Source organism: Melozone crissalis, unplaced genomic scaffold, assembly GCF_028551555.1.
Source record: "Melozone crissalis strain CALT ecotype California unplaced genomic scaffold, PUWL_Pcris_2 ptg000036l_1, whole genome shotgun sequence".
Lineage (NCBI taxonomy): Eukaryota > Metazoa > Chordata > Aves > Passeriformes > Passerellidae > Melozone > Melozone crissalis.
In genome coordinates, this window is record NW_026535814.1 from 7,497,345 (window position 1) to 7,511,980 (window position 14,636).

Below are 14,636 nucleotides of genomic sequence, written 5' to 3' on the forward strand. Positions count from 1 at the left end.
ACCCCCCACAACAGGAACTTACTCTCTTAAAAATATGAGCAGGCTGTGGTGTGACTACGGCTGGACAGAGTTGGTGGTCGTCTTCCTCATTTTCCTCCTCTCTGGCTTCTTCAGCAATAGCAGAGAGAGCCAGGGGAAAAATGGCTCTTCCTCTTGCCACCTGTAGCAAGAGAGAATCATAGGGACAGGCTGTTACCTAACGCTTATAACCTCATACCGGCTAAAATCCCCTGACAAAACTTCTAAAGACAACTCATAAACTTTGTAACAATCTCATTCGAAGTCACTCCAACCAGATTGAAATGGGAACTTTCAACAGAACAGAAGAAGGTTATTATTCAATATAACTCCTTGGCTGCTATTTGGAAGCAATCTTCTCTCTGCAAAAGGGAGCTTTCAGTTCTTGAAAGCTCTGAAAGGGAAAACTAGGAAAGAGCCAGCATGACTCTTTGCTCCTGCTCCACACGACATAGAAACCCAGAAAGGGTTCAGAATGATTTTCAGTATTTCAAGGCTCAGAAAACAGTTCTGCAGAAGCCTACTATCTTGCTGGAAAAAAAGAAAAGGAACAGGACTTGTCCTCCTTAGAAAGCTACAAAATATAAGATGGAAGTGTCACCCGCTCCAGTGTCTACAGCCCTTGGATGCAGTGAGGAGATGTCTGGCACTGAAACAGCCCTTGTGCTGAGCACCGTCATGCAGGGATTGATGGAAGTCTGCCTGAAGGTGCCTCAAGTGCCTCCCATTGTCCAGGCTAAAGCTCCCTCAGCACCTCCTCCCTGGCCTTGTGCTGCACCCCCTTGCCCAGCTCCCCTGTCCTTCTGTGCACACGCTGCAGCCCCTCCATGACTCTCTGCTTCCCAGGGCCCACAAGTGCACACAGCACTCCAGCTGTGGCCGCAGCGCTGCCCAGCACAGGGCCACGCTCACTGCCCCGCTCCTGCTGCCCCGCTGCTGCTGACACAGGCCACCATGCCCTTGACCTTCTTGGCCCCCTGGCCACACGCTGCCTCATCTTCAGCTGCTCAAGGCCGCCAGCCCTGCGTCCTTTTGGCCCACGCAGCTCCCCAGCCACAAAGGTGCCATTTTATCCTCTGATACAGCAAGTACCATTGCAAGATGGTCTCCCTCTTCCAAGCAACACAAAACAGCACTCAAGGACTTGCAGCTTCAGCCCCACTCTAGGATCCAAGGCACTTGCCCAAGTCGCAGACTTAGGCACAAAACAGATCAGGAGAAACTTGCCCTTTCTTTTGTTTGCACCTTCTCAAAAGCCAAAAGGCCGTTGGGCCAACAGTAACTCAACAAGTGAAGAACAACTCAAGAAAACTGCAGAAGATTTCCACAAGCCAAAGACACCTTTCCAAAAGGGAAAACAAACCAACAAAGACTTTTGTCCTCCAGCAGTACCACATGTGCCCTTGGCCCTAACTCTGCGCACGCCCAGAGATGGAGCTTCCCTGAGCCAAGAAGCCAGAAGCTCCGCTGGAGCGCCCAGCTCTGAACTGCCCCAACAAGACAGGTCAAAGACCAATTTCTAGCTGTCACTGCCTGCAGGAAAAGGCCACGTCCTGCAGGACTCCAGCACTCAGCATCCTTGGCCAGACACAGCAAGTGCTGGCTTCTCAGAAACTTGCACCTCTGCCTTGCACTAAAGACAGCACCCCCCACAATAGGAACTTACTCTCTTAAAAATATGAGCAGGCTGTGGTGTGACTACGGCTGGACAGAGTTGGTGGTCGTCTTCCTCATTTTCCTCCTCTCTGGCTTCTTCAGCAATAGCAGAGAGAGCCAGGGGAAAAATGGCTCTTCCTCTTGCCACCTGTAGCAAGAGAGAATCATAGGGACAGGCTGTTACCTAATGCTTATAACCTCATACCGGCTAAAATCCCCTGACAAAACTTCTAAAGACAACTCATAAAATTTGTAACAATCTCATTCGAAGTCACTCCAACCAGATTGAAATGGGAACTTTCAACAGAACAGAAGAAGGTTATTAATTCAATATAAATCCTTGGCTGCTATTTGTAAGCAATCTTCTCTCTGCAAAAGGGAGCTTTCAGTTCTTGAAAGCTCTGAAAGGGAAAACTAGGAAAGAGCCAGCATGACTCTTTGCTCCTGCTCCACACGACACAGAAACCCAGAAAGGGTTCAGAATGATTTTCAGTATTTCAAGGCTCAGAAAACAGTTCTGCAGAAGCCTACTATCTTGCTGGAAAAAAAGAAAAGGAACAGGACTTGTCCTCCTTAGAAAGCTACAAAATATAAGATGGAATTGTCACCCGCTCCAGTGTCTACAGCCCTTGGATGCAGTGAGGAGATGTTTGGCACTGAAACAGCCCTTGTGCTGAGCACCGTCATGCAGGGATTGATGGAAGTCTGCCTGAAGGTGCCTCAAGTGCCCCCCATTGTCCAGGCTAAAGCTCCCTCAGCACCTCCTCCCTGGCCATGTGCTGCACCCCGTTGCCCAGCTCCCCTGTCCTTCTGTGCACACGCTGCAGCCCCTCCATGACTCTCTGCTTCCCAGGGCCCACAAGTGCACACAGCACTCCAGCTGTGGCCGCGGCGCTGCCCAGCACAGGGCCACGCTCACTGCCCCGCTCCTGCTGCCCCGCTGCTGCTGACACAGGCCACCATGTCCTTGGCCTTCTTGGCCCCCTAGCCACACGCTGCCTCATCTTCAGCTGCTCAAGGCCGCCAGCCCTGCGTCCTTTTGGCCCACGCAGCTCCCCAGCCACAAAGGTGCCATTCTATCCTCTGATACAGCAAGTACCATTGCAAGATGGTCTCCCTCTTCCAAGCAACACAAAACAGCACTCAAGGACTTGCAGCTTCAGCCCCACTCTAGGATCCAAGGCACTTGCCCAAGTCGCAGACTTAGGCACAAAACAGATCAGGAGAAACTTGCTCTTTCTTTTGTTTGCACCTTCTCAAAAGCCAAAAGGCCGTTGGGCCAACAGTAACTCAACAAGTGAAGAACAACTCAAGAAAACTGCAGAAGATTTCCACAAGCCAAAGACACCTTTCCAAAAAGGAAAACAAACCAACAAAGACTTTTGTCCTCCAGCAGTACCACATGTGCCCTTGGCCCTAACTCTGCGCACGCCCAGAGATGGAGCTTCCCTGAGCCAAGAAGCCAGAAGCTCCGCTGGAGCGCCCAGCTCTGAACTGCCCCAACAAGACAGGTCAAAGACCAATTTCTAGCTGTCACTGCCTGCAGGAAAAGGCCACGTCCTGCAGGACTCCAGCACTCAGCATCCTTGGCCAGACACAGCAAGTGCTGGCTTCTCAGAAACTTGCACCTCTGCCTTGCACTAAAGACAGCACCCCCCACAACAGGAACTTACTCTCTTAAAAATATGAGCAGGCTGTGGTGTGACTACGGCTGGACAGAGTTGGTGGTCGTCTTCCTCATTTTCCTCCTCTCTGGCTTCTTCAGCAATAGCAGAGAGAGCCAGGGGAAAAATGGCTCTTCCTCTTGCCACCTGTAGCAAGAGAGAATCATAGGGACAGGCTGTTACCTAACGCTTATAACCTCATACCGGCTAAAATCCCCTGACAAAACTTCTAAAGACAACTCATAAAATTTGTAACAATCTCATTCGAAGTCACTCCAACCAGATTGAAATGGGAACTTTCAACAGAACAGAAGAAGGTTATTAATTCAATATAAATCCTTGGCTGCTATTTGTAAGCAATCTTCTCTCTGCAAAAGGGAGCTTTCAGTTCTTGAAAGCTCTGAAAGGGAAAACTAGGAAAGAGCCAGCATGACTCTTTGCTCCTGCTCCACACGACACAGAAACCCAGAAAGGGTTCAGAATGATTTTCAGTATTTCAAGGCTCAGAAAACAGTTCTGCAGAAGCCTACTATCTTGCTGGAAAAAAAGAAAAGGAACAGGACTTGTCCTCCTTAGAAAGCTACAAAATATAAGATGGAATTGTCACCCGCTCCAGTGTCTACAGCCCTTGGATGCAGTGAGGAGATGTTTGGCACTGAAACAGCCCTTGTGCTGAGCACCGTCATGCAGGGATTGATGGAAGTCTGCCTGAAGGTGCCTCAAGTGCCCCCCATTGTCCAGGCTAAAGCTCCCTCAGCACCTCCTCCCTGGCCTTGTGCTGCACCCCCTTGCCCAGCTCCCCTGTCCTTCTGTGCACACGCTGCAGCCCCTCCATGACTCTCTGCTTCCCAGGGCCCACAAGTGCACACAGCACTCCAGCTGTGGCCGCGGCGCTGCCCAGCACAGGGCCACGCTCACTGCCCCGCTCCTGCTGCCCCGCTGCTGCTGACACAGGCCACCATGTCCTTGGCCTTCTTGGCCCCCTAGCCACACGCTGCCTCATCTTCAGCTGCTCAAGGCCGCCAACCCTGCGTCCTTTTGGCCCACGCAGCTCCCCAGCCACAAAGGTGCCATTCTATCCTCTGATACAGCAAGTACCATTGCAAGATGGTCTCCCTCTTCCAAGCAACACAAAACAGCACTCAAGGACTTGCAGCTTCAGCCCCACTCTAGGATCCAAGGCACTTGCCCAAGTCGCAGACTTAGGCACAAAACAGATCAGGAGAAACTTGCTCTTTCTTTTGTTTGCACCTTCTCAAAAGCCAAAAGGCCGTTGGGCCAACAGTAACTCAACAAGTGAAGAACAACTCAAGAAAACTGCAGAAGATTTCCACAAGCCAAAGACACCTTTCCAAAAGGGAAAACAAACCAACAAAGACTTTTGTCCTCCAGCAGTACCACATGTGCCCTTGGCCCTAACTCTGCGCACGCCCAGAGATGGAGCTTCCCTGAGCCAAGAAGCCAGAAGCTCCGCTGGAGCGCCCAGCTCTGAACTGCCCCAACAAGACAGGTCAAAGACCAATTTCTAGCTGTCACTGCCTGCAGGAAAAGGCCACGTCCTGCAGGACTCCAGCACTCAGCATCCTTGGCCAGACACAGCAAGTGCTGGCTTCTCAGAAACTTGCACCTCTGCCTTGCACTAAAGACAGCACCCCCCACAACAGGAACTTACTCTCTTAAAAATATGAGCAGGCTGTGGTGTGACTACGGCTGGACAGAGTTGGTGGTCGTCTTCCTCATTTTCCTCCTCTCTGGCTTCTTCAGCAATAGCAGAGAGAGCCAGGGGAAAAATGGCTCTTCCTCTTGCCACCTGTAGCAAGAGAGAATCATAGGGACAGGCTGTTACCTAACGCTTATAACCTCATACCGGCTAAAATCCCCTGACAAATCTTCTAAAGACAACTCATAAACTTTGTAAAAATCTCATTCGAAGTCACTCCAACCAGATTGAAATGGGAACTTTCAACAGAACAGAAGAAGGTTATTAATTCAATATAACTCCTTGGCTGCTATTTGGAAGCAATCTTCTCTCTGCAAAAGGGAGCTTTCAGTTCTTGAAAGCTCTGAAAGGGAAAACTAGGAAAGAGCCAGCATGACTCTTTGCTCCTGCTCCACACGACATAGAAACCCAGAAAGGGTTCAGAATGATTTTCAGTATTTCAAGGCTCAGAAAACAGTTCTGCAGAAGCCTACTATCTTGCTGGAAAAAAAGAAAAGGAACAGGACTTGTCCTCCTTAGAAAGCTACAAAATATAAGATGGAAGTGTCACCTGCTCCAGTGTCTACAGCCCTTGGATGCAGTGAGGAGATGTCTGGCACTGAAACAGCCCTTGTGCTGAGCACCGTCATGCAGGGATTGATGGAAGTCTGCCTGAAGGTGCCTCAAGTGCCTCCCATTGTCCAGGCTAAAGCTCCCTCAGCACCTCCTCCCTGGCCTTGTGCTGCACCCCCTTGCCCAGCTCCCCTGTCTGTCTGTGCACACGCTGCAGCCCCTCCATGACTCTCTGCTTCCCAGGGCCCACAAGTGCACACAGCACTCCAGCTGTGGCCGCGGCGCTGCCCAGCACAGGGCCACGCTCACTGCCCTGCTCCTGCTGCCCCGCTGCTGCTGACACAGGCCACCATGCCCTTGACCTTCTTGGCCCCCTGGCCACACGCTGCCTCATCTTCAGCTGCTCAAGGCCGCCAGCCCTGCGTCCTTTTGGCCCACGCAGCTCCCCAGCCACAAAGGTGCCATTTTATCCTCTGATACAGCAAGTACCATTGCAAGATGGTCTCCCTCTTCCAAGCAACACAAAACAGCACTCAAGGACTTGCAGCTTCAGCCCCACTCTAGGATCCAAGGCACTTGCCCAAGTCGCAGACTTAGGCACAAAACAGATCAGGAGAAACTTGCCCTTTCTTTTGTTTGCACCTTCTCAAAAGCCAAAAGGCCGTTGGGCCAACAGTAACTCAACAAGTGAAGAACAACTCAAGAAAACTGCAGAAGATTTCCACAAGCCAAAGACACCTTTCCAAAAAGGAAAACAAACCAACAAAGACTTTTGTCCTCCAGCAGTACCACATGTGCCCTTGGCCCTAACTCTGCGCACGCCCAGAGATGGAGCTTCCCTGAGCCAAGAAGCCAGAAGCTCCGCTGGAGCGCCCAGCTCTGAACTGCCCCAACAAGACAGGTCAAAGACCAATTTCTAGCTGTCACTGCCTGCAGGAAAAGGCCACGTCCTGCAGGACTCCAGCACTCAGCATCCTTGGCCAGACACAGCAAGTGCTGGCTTCTCAGAAACTTGCACCTCTGCCTTGCACTAAAGACAGCACCCCCCACAACAGGAACTTACTCTCTTAAAAATATGAGCAGGCTGTGGTGTGACTACGGCTGGACAGAGTTGGTGGTCGTCTTCCTCATTTTCCTCCTCTCTGGCTTCTTCAGCAATAGCAGAGAGAGCCAGGGGAAAAATGGCTCTTCCTCTTGCCACCTGTAGCAAGAGAGAATCATAGGGACAGGCTGTTACCTAACGCTTATAACCTCATACCGGCTAAAATCCCCTGACAAAACTTCTAAAGACAACTCATAAACTTTGTAACAATCTCATTCGAAGTCACTCCAACCAGATTGAAATGGGAACTTTCAACAGAACAGAAGAAGGTTATTAATTCAATATAAATCCTTGGCTGCTATTTGTAAGCAATCTTCTCTCTGCAAAAGGGAGCTTTCAGTTCTTGAAAGCTCTGAAAGGGAAAACTAGGAAAGAGCCAGCATGACTCTTTGCTCCTGCTCCACACGACACAGAAACCCAGAAAGGGTTCAGAATGATTTTCAGTATTTCAAGGCTCAGAAAACAGTTCTGCAGAAGCCTACTATCTTGCTGGAAAAAAAGAAAAGGAACAGGACTTGTCCTCCTTAGAAAGCTACAAAATATAAGATGGAAGTGTCACCCGCTCCAGTGTCTAAAGCCCTTGGATGCAGTGAGGAGATGTTTGGCACTGAAACAGCCCTTGTGCTGAGCACCGTCATGCAGGGATTGATGGAAGTCTGCCTGAAGGTGCCTCAAGTGCCCCCCATTGTTCAGGCTAAAGCTCCCTCAGCACCTCCTCCCTGGCCTTGTGCTGCACCCCTTTGCCCAGCTCCCCTGTCTGTCTGTGCACATGCTGCAGCCCCTCCATGACTCTCTGCTTCCCAGGGCCCACAAGTGCACACAGCACTCCAGCTGTGGCCGCGGCGCTGCCCAGCACAGGGCCATGCTCACTGCCCCGCTCCTGCTGCCCCGCTGCTGCTGACACAGGCCACCATGCCCTTGACCTTCTTGGCCCCCTGGCCACACGCTGCCTCATCTTCAGCTGCTCAAGGCCGCCAGCCCTGCGTCCTTTTGGCCCACGCAGCTCCCCAGCCACAAAGGTGCCATTTTATCCTCTGATACAGCAAGTACCTTTGCAAGATGGCCTTCCTCTTCCAAGCAACACAAAACAGCACTCAAGGACTTGCAGCTTCAGCCCCACTCTAGGATCCAAGGCACTTGCCCAAGTCGCAGACTTAGGCACAAAACAGATCAGGAGAAACTTGCTCTTTCTTTTGTTTGCACCTTCTCAAAAGCCAAAAGGCCGTTGGGCCAACAGTAACTCAACAAGTGAAGAACAACTCAAGAAAACTGCAGAAGATTTCCACAAGCCAAAGACACCTTTCCAAAAGGGAAAACAAACCAACAAAGACTTTTGTCCTCCAGCAGTACCACATGTGCCCTTGGCCATAACTCTGCGCACGCCCAGAGATGGAGCTTCCCTGAGCCAAGAAGCCAGAAGCTCCGCTGGAGCGCCCAGCTCTGAACTGCCCCAACAAGACAGGTCAAAGACCAATTTCTAGCTGTCACTGCCTGCAGGAAAAGGCCACGTCCTGCAGGACTCCAGCACTCAGCATCCTTGGCCAGACACAGCAAGTGCTGGCTTCTCAGAAACTTGCACCTCTGCCTTGCACTAAAGACAGCACCCCCCACAACAGGAACTTACTCTCTTAAAAATATGAGCAGGCTGTGGTGTGACTACGGCTGGACAGAGTTGGTGGTCGTCTTCCTCATTTTCCTCCTCTCTGGCTTCTTCAGCAATAGCAGAGAGAGCCAGGGGAAAAATGGCTCTTCCTCTTGCCACCTGTAGCAAGAGAGAATCATAGGGACAGGCTGTTACCTAACGCTTATAACCTCATACCGGCTAAAATCCCCTGACAAAACTTCTAAAGACAACTCATAAAATTTGTAACAATCTCATTCGAAGTCACTCCAACCAGATTGAAATGGGAACTTTCAACAGAACAGAAGAAGGTTATTAATTCAATATAAATCCTTGGCTGCTATTTGTAAGCAATCTTCTCTCTGCAAAAGGGAGCTTTCAGTTCTTGAAAGCTCTGAAAGGGAAAACTAGGAAAGAGCCAGCATGACTCTTTGCTCCTGCTCCACACGACATAGAAACCCAGAAAGGGTTCAGAATGATTTTCAGTATTTCAAGGCTCAGAAAACAGTTCTGCAGAAGCCTACTATCTTGCTGGAAAAAAAGAAAAGGAACAGGACTTGTCCTCCTTAGAAAGCTACAAAATATAAGATGGAATTGTCACCTGCTCCAGTGTCTACAGCCCTTGGATGCAGTGAGGAGATGTTTGGCACTGAAACAGCCCTTGTGCTGAGCACCGTCATGCAGGGATTGATGGAAGTCTGCCTGAAGGTGCCTCAAGTGCCCCCCATTGTCCAGGCTAAAGCTCCCTCAGCACCTCCTCCCTGGCCTTGTGCTGCACCCCTTTGCCCAGCTCCCCTGTCTGTCTGTGCACACGCTGCAGCCCCTCCATGACTCTCTGCTTCCCAGGGCCCACAAGTGCACACAGCACTCCAGCTGTGGCCGCGGCGCTGCCCAGCACAGGGCCATGCTCACTGCCCCGCTCCTGCTGCCCCGCTGCTGCTGACACAGGCCACCATGCCCTTGACCTTCTTGGCCCCCTGGCCACACGCTGCCTCATCTTCAGCTGCTCAAGGCCGCCAGCCCTGCGTCCTTTTGGCCCACGCAGCTCCCCAGCCACAAAGGTGCCATTTTATCCTCTGATACAGCAAGTACCTTTGCAAGATGGCCTTCCTCTTCCAAGCAACACAAAACAGCACTCAAGGACTTGCAGCTTCAGCCCCACTCTAGGATCCAAGGCACTTGCCCAAGTCGCAGACTTAGGCACAAAACAGATCAGGAGAAACTTGCTCTTTCTTTTGTTTGCACCTTCTCAAAAGCCAAAAGGCCGTTGGGCCAACAGTAACTCAACAAGTGAAGAACAACTCAAGAAAACTGCAGAAGATTTCCACAAGCCAAAGACACCTTTCCAAAAGGGAAAACAAACCAACAAAGACTTTTGTCCTCCAGCAGTACCACATGTGCCCTTGGCCATAACTCTGCGCACGCCCAGAGATGGAGCTTCCCTGAGCCAAGAAGCCAGAAGCTCCGCTGGAGCGCCCAGCTCTGAACTGCCCCAACAAGACAGGTCAAAGACCAATTTCTAGCTGTCACTGCCTGCAGGAAAAGGCCACGTCCTGCAGGACTCCAGCACTCAGCATCCTTGGCCAGACACAGCAAGTGCTGGCTTCTCAGAAACTTGCACCTCTGCCTTGCACTAAAGACAGCACCCCCCACAACAGGAACTTACTCTCTTAAAAATATGAGCAGGCTGTGGTGTGACTACGGCTGGACAGAGTTGGTGGTCGTCTTCCTCATTTTCCTCCTCTCTGGCTTCTTCAGCAATAGCAGAGAGAGCCAGGGGAAAAATGGCTCTTCCTCTTGCCACCTGTAGCAAGAGAGAATCATAGGGACAGGCTGTTACCTAACGCTTATAACCTCATACCGGCTAAAATCCCCTGACAAAACTTCTAAAGACAACTCATAAAATTTGTAACAATCTCATTCGAAGTCACTCCAACCAGATTGAAATGGGAACTTTCAACAGAACAGAAGAAGGTTATTAATTCAATATAAATCCTTGGCTGCTATTTGTAAGCAATCTTCTCTCTGCAAAAGGGAGCTTTCAGTTCTTGAAAGCTCTGAAAGGGAAAACTAGGAAAGAGCCAGCATGACTCTTTGCTCCTGCTCCACACGACATAGAAACCCAGAAAGGGTTCAGAATGATTTTCAGTATTTCAAGGCTCAGAAAACAGTTCTGCAGAAGCCTACTATCTTGCTGGAAAAAAAGAAAAGGAACAGGACTTGTCCTCCTTAGAAAGCTACAAAATATAAGATGGAATTGTCACCCGCTCCAGTGTCTACAGCCCTTGGATGCAGTGAGGAGATGTTTGGCACTGAAACAGCCCTTGTGCTGAGCACCGTCATGCAGGGATTGATGGAAGTCTGCCTGAAGGTGCCTCAAGTGACCCCATTGTCCAGGCTAAAGCTCCCTCAGCACCTCCTCCCTGGCCTTGTGCTGCACCCCTTTGCCCAGCTCCCCTGTCTGTCTGTGCACACGCTGCAGCCCCTCCATGACTCTCTGCTTCCCAGGGCCCACAAGTGCACACAGCACTCCAGCTGTGGCCGCGGCGCTGCCCAGCACAGGGCCATGCTCACTGCCCCGCTCCTGCTGCCCCGCTGCTGCTGACACAGGCCACCATGCCCTTGACCTTCTTGGCCCCCTGGCCACACGCTGCCTCATCTTCAGCTGCTCAAGGCCGCCAGCCCTGCGTCCTTTTGGCCCACGCAGCTCCCCAGCCACAAAGGTGCCATTTTATCCTCTGATACAGCAAGTACCTTTGCAAGATGGCCTTCCTCTTCCAAGCAACACAAAACAGCACTCAAGGACTTGCAGCTTCAGCCCCACTCTAGGATCCAAGGCACTTGCCCAAGTCGCAGACTTAGGCACAAAACAGATCAGGAGAAACTTGCCCTTTCTTTTGTTTGCACCTTCTCAAAAGCCAAAAGGCCGTTGGGCCAACAGTAACTCAACAAGTGAAGAACAACTCAAGAAAACTGCAGAAGATTTCCACAAGCCAAAGACACCTTTCCAAAAAGGAAAACAAACCAACAAAGACTTTTGTCCTCCAGCAGTACCACATGTGCCCTTGGCCCTAACTCTGCGCACGCCCAGAGATGGAGCTTCCCTGAGCCAAGAAGCCAGAAGCTCCGCTGGAGCGCCCAGCTCTGAACTGCCCCAACAAGACAGGTCAAAGACCAATTTCTAGCTGTCACTGCCTGCAGGAAAAGGCCACGTCCTGCAGGACTCCAGCACTCAGCATCCTTGGCCAGACACAGCAAGTGCTGGCTTCTCAGAAACTTGCACCTCTGCCTTGCACTAAAGACAGCACCCCCCACAATAGGAACTTACTCTCTTAAAAATATGAGCAGGCTGTGGTGTGACTACGGCTGGACAGAGTTGGTGGTCGTCTTCCTCATTTTCCTCCTCTCTGGCTTCTTCAGCAATAGCAGAGAGAGCCAGGGGAAAAATGGCTCTTCCTCTTGCCACCTGTAGCAAGAGAGAATCATAGGGACAGGCTGTTACCTAACGCTTATAACCTCATACCGGCTAAAATCCCCTGACAAAACTTCTAAAGACAACTCATAAAATTTGTAACAATCTCATTCGAAGTCACTCCAACCAGATTGAAATGGGAACTTTCAACAGAACAGAAGAAGGTTATTAATTCAATATAACTCCTTGGCTGCTATTTGTAAGCAATCTTCTCTCTGCAAAAGGGAGCTTTCAGTTCTTGAAAGCTCTGAAAGGGAAAACTAGGAAAGAGCCAGCATGACTCTTTGCTCCTGCTCCACACGACATAGAAACCCAGAAAGGGTTCAGAATGATTTTCAGTATTTCAAGGCTCAGAAAACAGTTCTGCAGAAGCCTACTATCTTGCTGGAAAAAAAGAAAAGGAACAGGACTTGTCCTCCTTAGAAAGCTACAAAATATAAGATGGAATTGTCACCCGCTCCAGTGTCTACAGCCCTTGGATGCAGTGAGGAGATGTTTGGCACTGAAACAGCCCTTGTGCTGAGCACCGTCATGCAGGGATTGATGGAAGTCTGCCTGAAGGTGCCTCAAGTGCCCCCCATTGTCCAGGCTAAAGCTCCCTCAGCACCTCCTCCCTGGCCATGTGCTGCACCCCCTTGCCCAGCTCCCCTGTCCTTCTGTGCACACGCTGCAGCCCCTCCATGACTCTCTGCTTCCCAGGGCCCACAAGTGCACACAGCACTCCAGCTGTGGCTGCGGCGCTGCCCAGCACAGGGCCACGCTCACTGCCCCGCTCCTGCTGCCCCGCTGCTGCTGACACAGGCCACCATGTCCTTGGCCTTCTTGGCCCCCTAGCCACACGCTGCCTCATCTTCAGCTGCTCAAGGCCGCCAGCCCTGCGTCCTTTTGGCCCACGCAGCTCCCCAGCCACAAAGGTGCCATTCTATCCTCTGATACAGCAAGTACCATTGCAAGATGGTCTCCCTCTTCCAAGCAACACAAAACAGCACTCAAGGACTTGCAGCTTCAGCCCCACTCTAGGATCCAAGGCACTTGCCCAAGTCGCAGACTTAGGCACAAAACAGATCAGGAGAAACTTGCTCTTTCTTTTGTTTGCACCTTCTCAAAAGCCAAAAGGCCGTTGGGCCAACAGTAACTCAACAAGTGAAGAACAACTCAAGAAAACTGCAGAAGATTTCCACAAGCCAAAGACACCTTTCCAAAAGGGAAAACAAACCAACAAAGACTTTTGTCCTCCAGCAGTACCACATGTGCCCTTGGCCCTAACTCTGCGCACGCCCAGAGATGGAGCTTCCCTGAGCCAAGAAGCCAGAAGCTCTGCTGGAGCGCCCAGCTCTGAACTGCCCCAACAAGACAGGTCAAAGACCAATTTCTAGCTGTCACTGCCTGCAGGAAAAGGCCACGTCCTGCAGGACTCCAGCACTCAGCATCCTTGGCCAGACACAGCAAGTGCTGGCTTCTCAGAAACTTGCACCTCTGCCTTGCACTAAAGACAGCACCCCCCACAACAGGAACTTACTCTCTTAAAAATATGAGCAGGCTGTGGTGTGACTACGGCTGGACAGAGTTGGTGGTCGTCTTCCTCATTTTCCTCCTCTCTGGCTTCTTCAGCAATAGCAGAGAGAGCCAGGGGAAAAATGGCTCTTCCTCTTGCCACCTGTAGCAAGAGAGAATCATAGGGACAGGCTGTTACCTAACGCTTATAACCTCATACCGGCTAAAATCCCCTGACAAAACTTCTAAAGACAACTCATAAACTTTGTAACAATCTCATTCGAAGTCACTCCAACCAGATTGAAATGGGAACTTTCAACAGAACAGAAGAAGGTTATTAATTCAATATAAATCCTTGGCTGCTATTTGTAAGCAATCTTCTCTCTGCAAAAGGGAGCTTTCAGTTCTTGAAAGCTCTGAAAGGGAAAACTAGGAAAGAGCCAGCATGACTCTTTGCTCCTGCTCCACACGACACAGAAACCCAGAAAGGGTTCAGAATGATTTTCAGTATTTCAAGGCTCAGAAAACAGTTCTGCAGAAGCCTACTATCTTGCTGGAAAAAAAGAAAAGGAACAGGACTTGTCCTCCTTAGAAAGCTACAAAATATAAGATGGAAGTGTCACCCGCTCCAGTGTCTAAAGCCCTTGGATGCAGTGAGGAGATGTTTGGCACTGAAACAGCCCTTGTGCTGAGCACCGTCATGCAGGGATTGATGGAAGTCTGCCTGAAGGTGCCTCAAGTGCCCCCCATTGTCCAGGCTAAAGCTCCCTCAGCACCTCCTCCCTGGCCCTGTGCTGCACCCCCTTGCCCAGCTCCCCTGTCCTTCTGTGCACACGCTGCAGCCCCTCCATGACTCTCTGCTTCCCAGGGCCCACAAGTGCACACAGCACTCCAGCTGTGGCCGCGGCGCTGCCCAGCACAGGGCCACGCTCACTGCCCCGCTCCTGCTGCCCCGCTGCTGCTGACACAGGCCACCATGCCCTTGACCTTCTTGGCCCCCTGGCCACACGCTGCCTCATCTTCAGCTGCTCAAGGCCGCCAGCCCTGCGTCCTTTTGGCCCACGCAGCTCCCCAGCCACAAAGGTGCCATTTTATCCTCTGATACAGCAAGTACCATTGCAAGATGGTCTCCCTCTTCCAAGCAACACAAAACAGCACTCAAGGACTTGCAGCTTCAGCCCCACTCTAGGATCCAAGGCACTTGCCCAAGTCGCAGACTTAGGCACAAAACAGATCAGGAGAAACTTGCTCTTTCTTTTGTTTGCACCTTCTCAAAAGCCAAAAGGCCGTTGGGCCAACAGTAACTCAACAAGTGAAGAACAACTCAAGAAAACTGC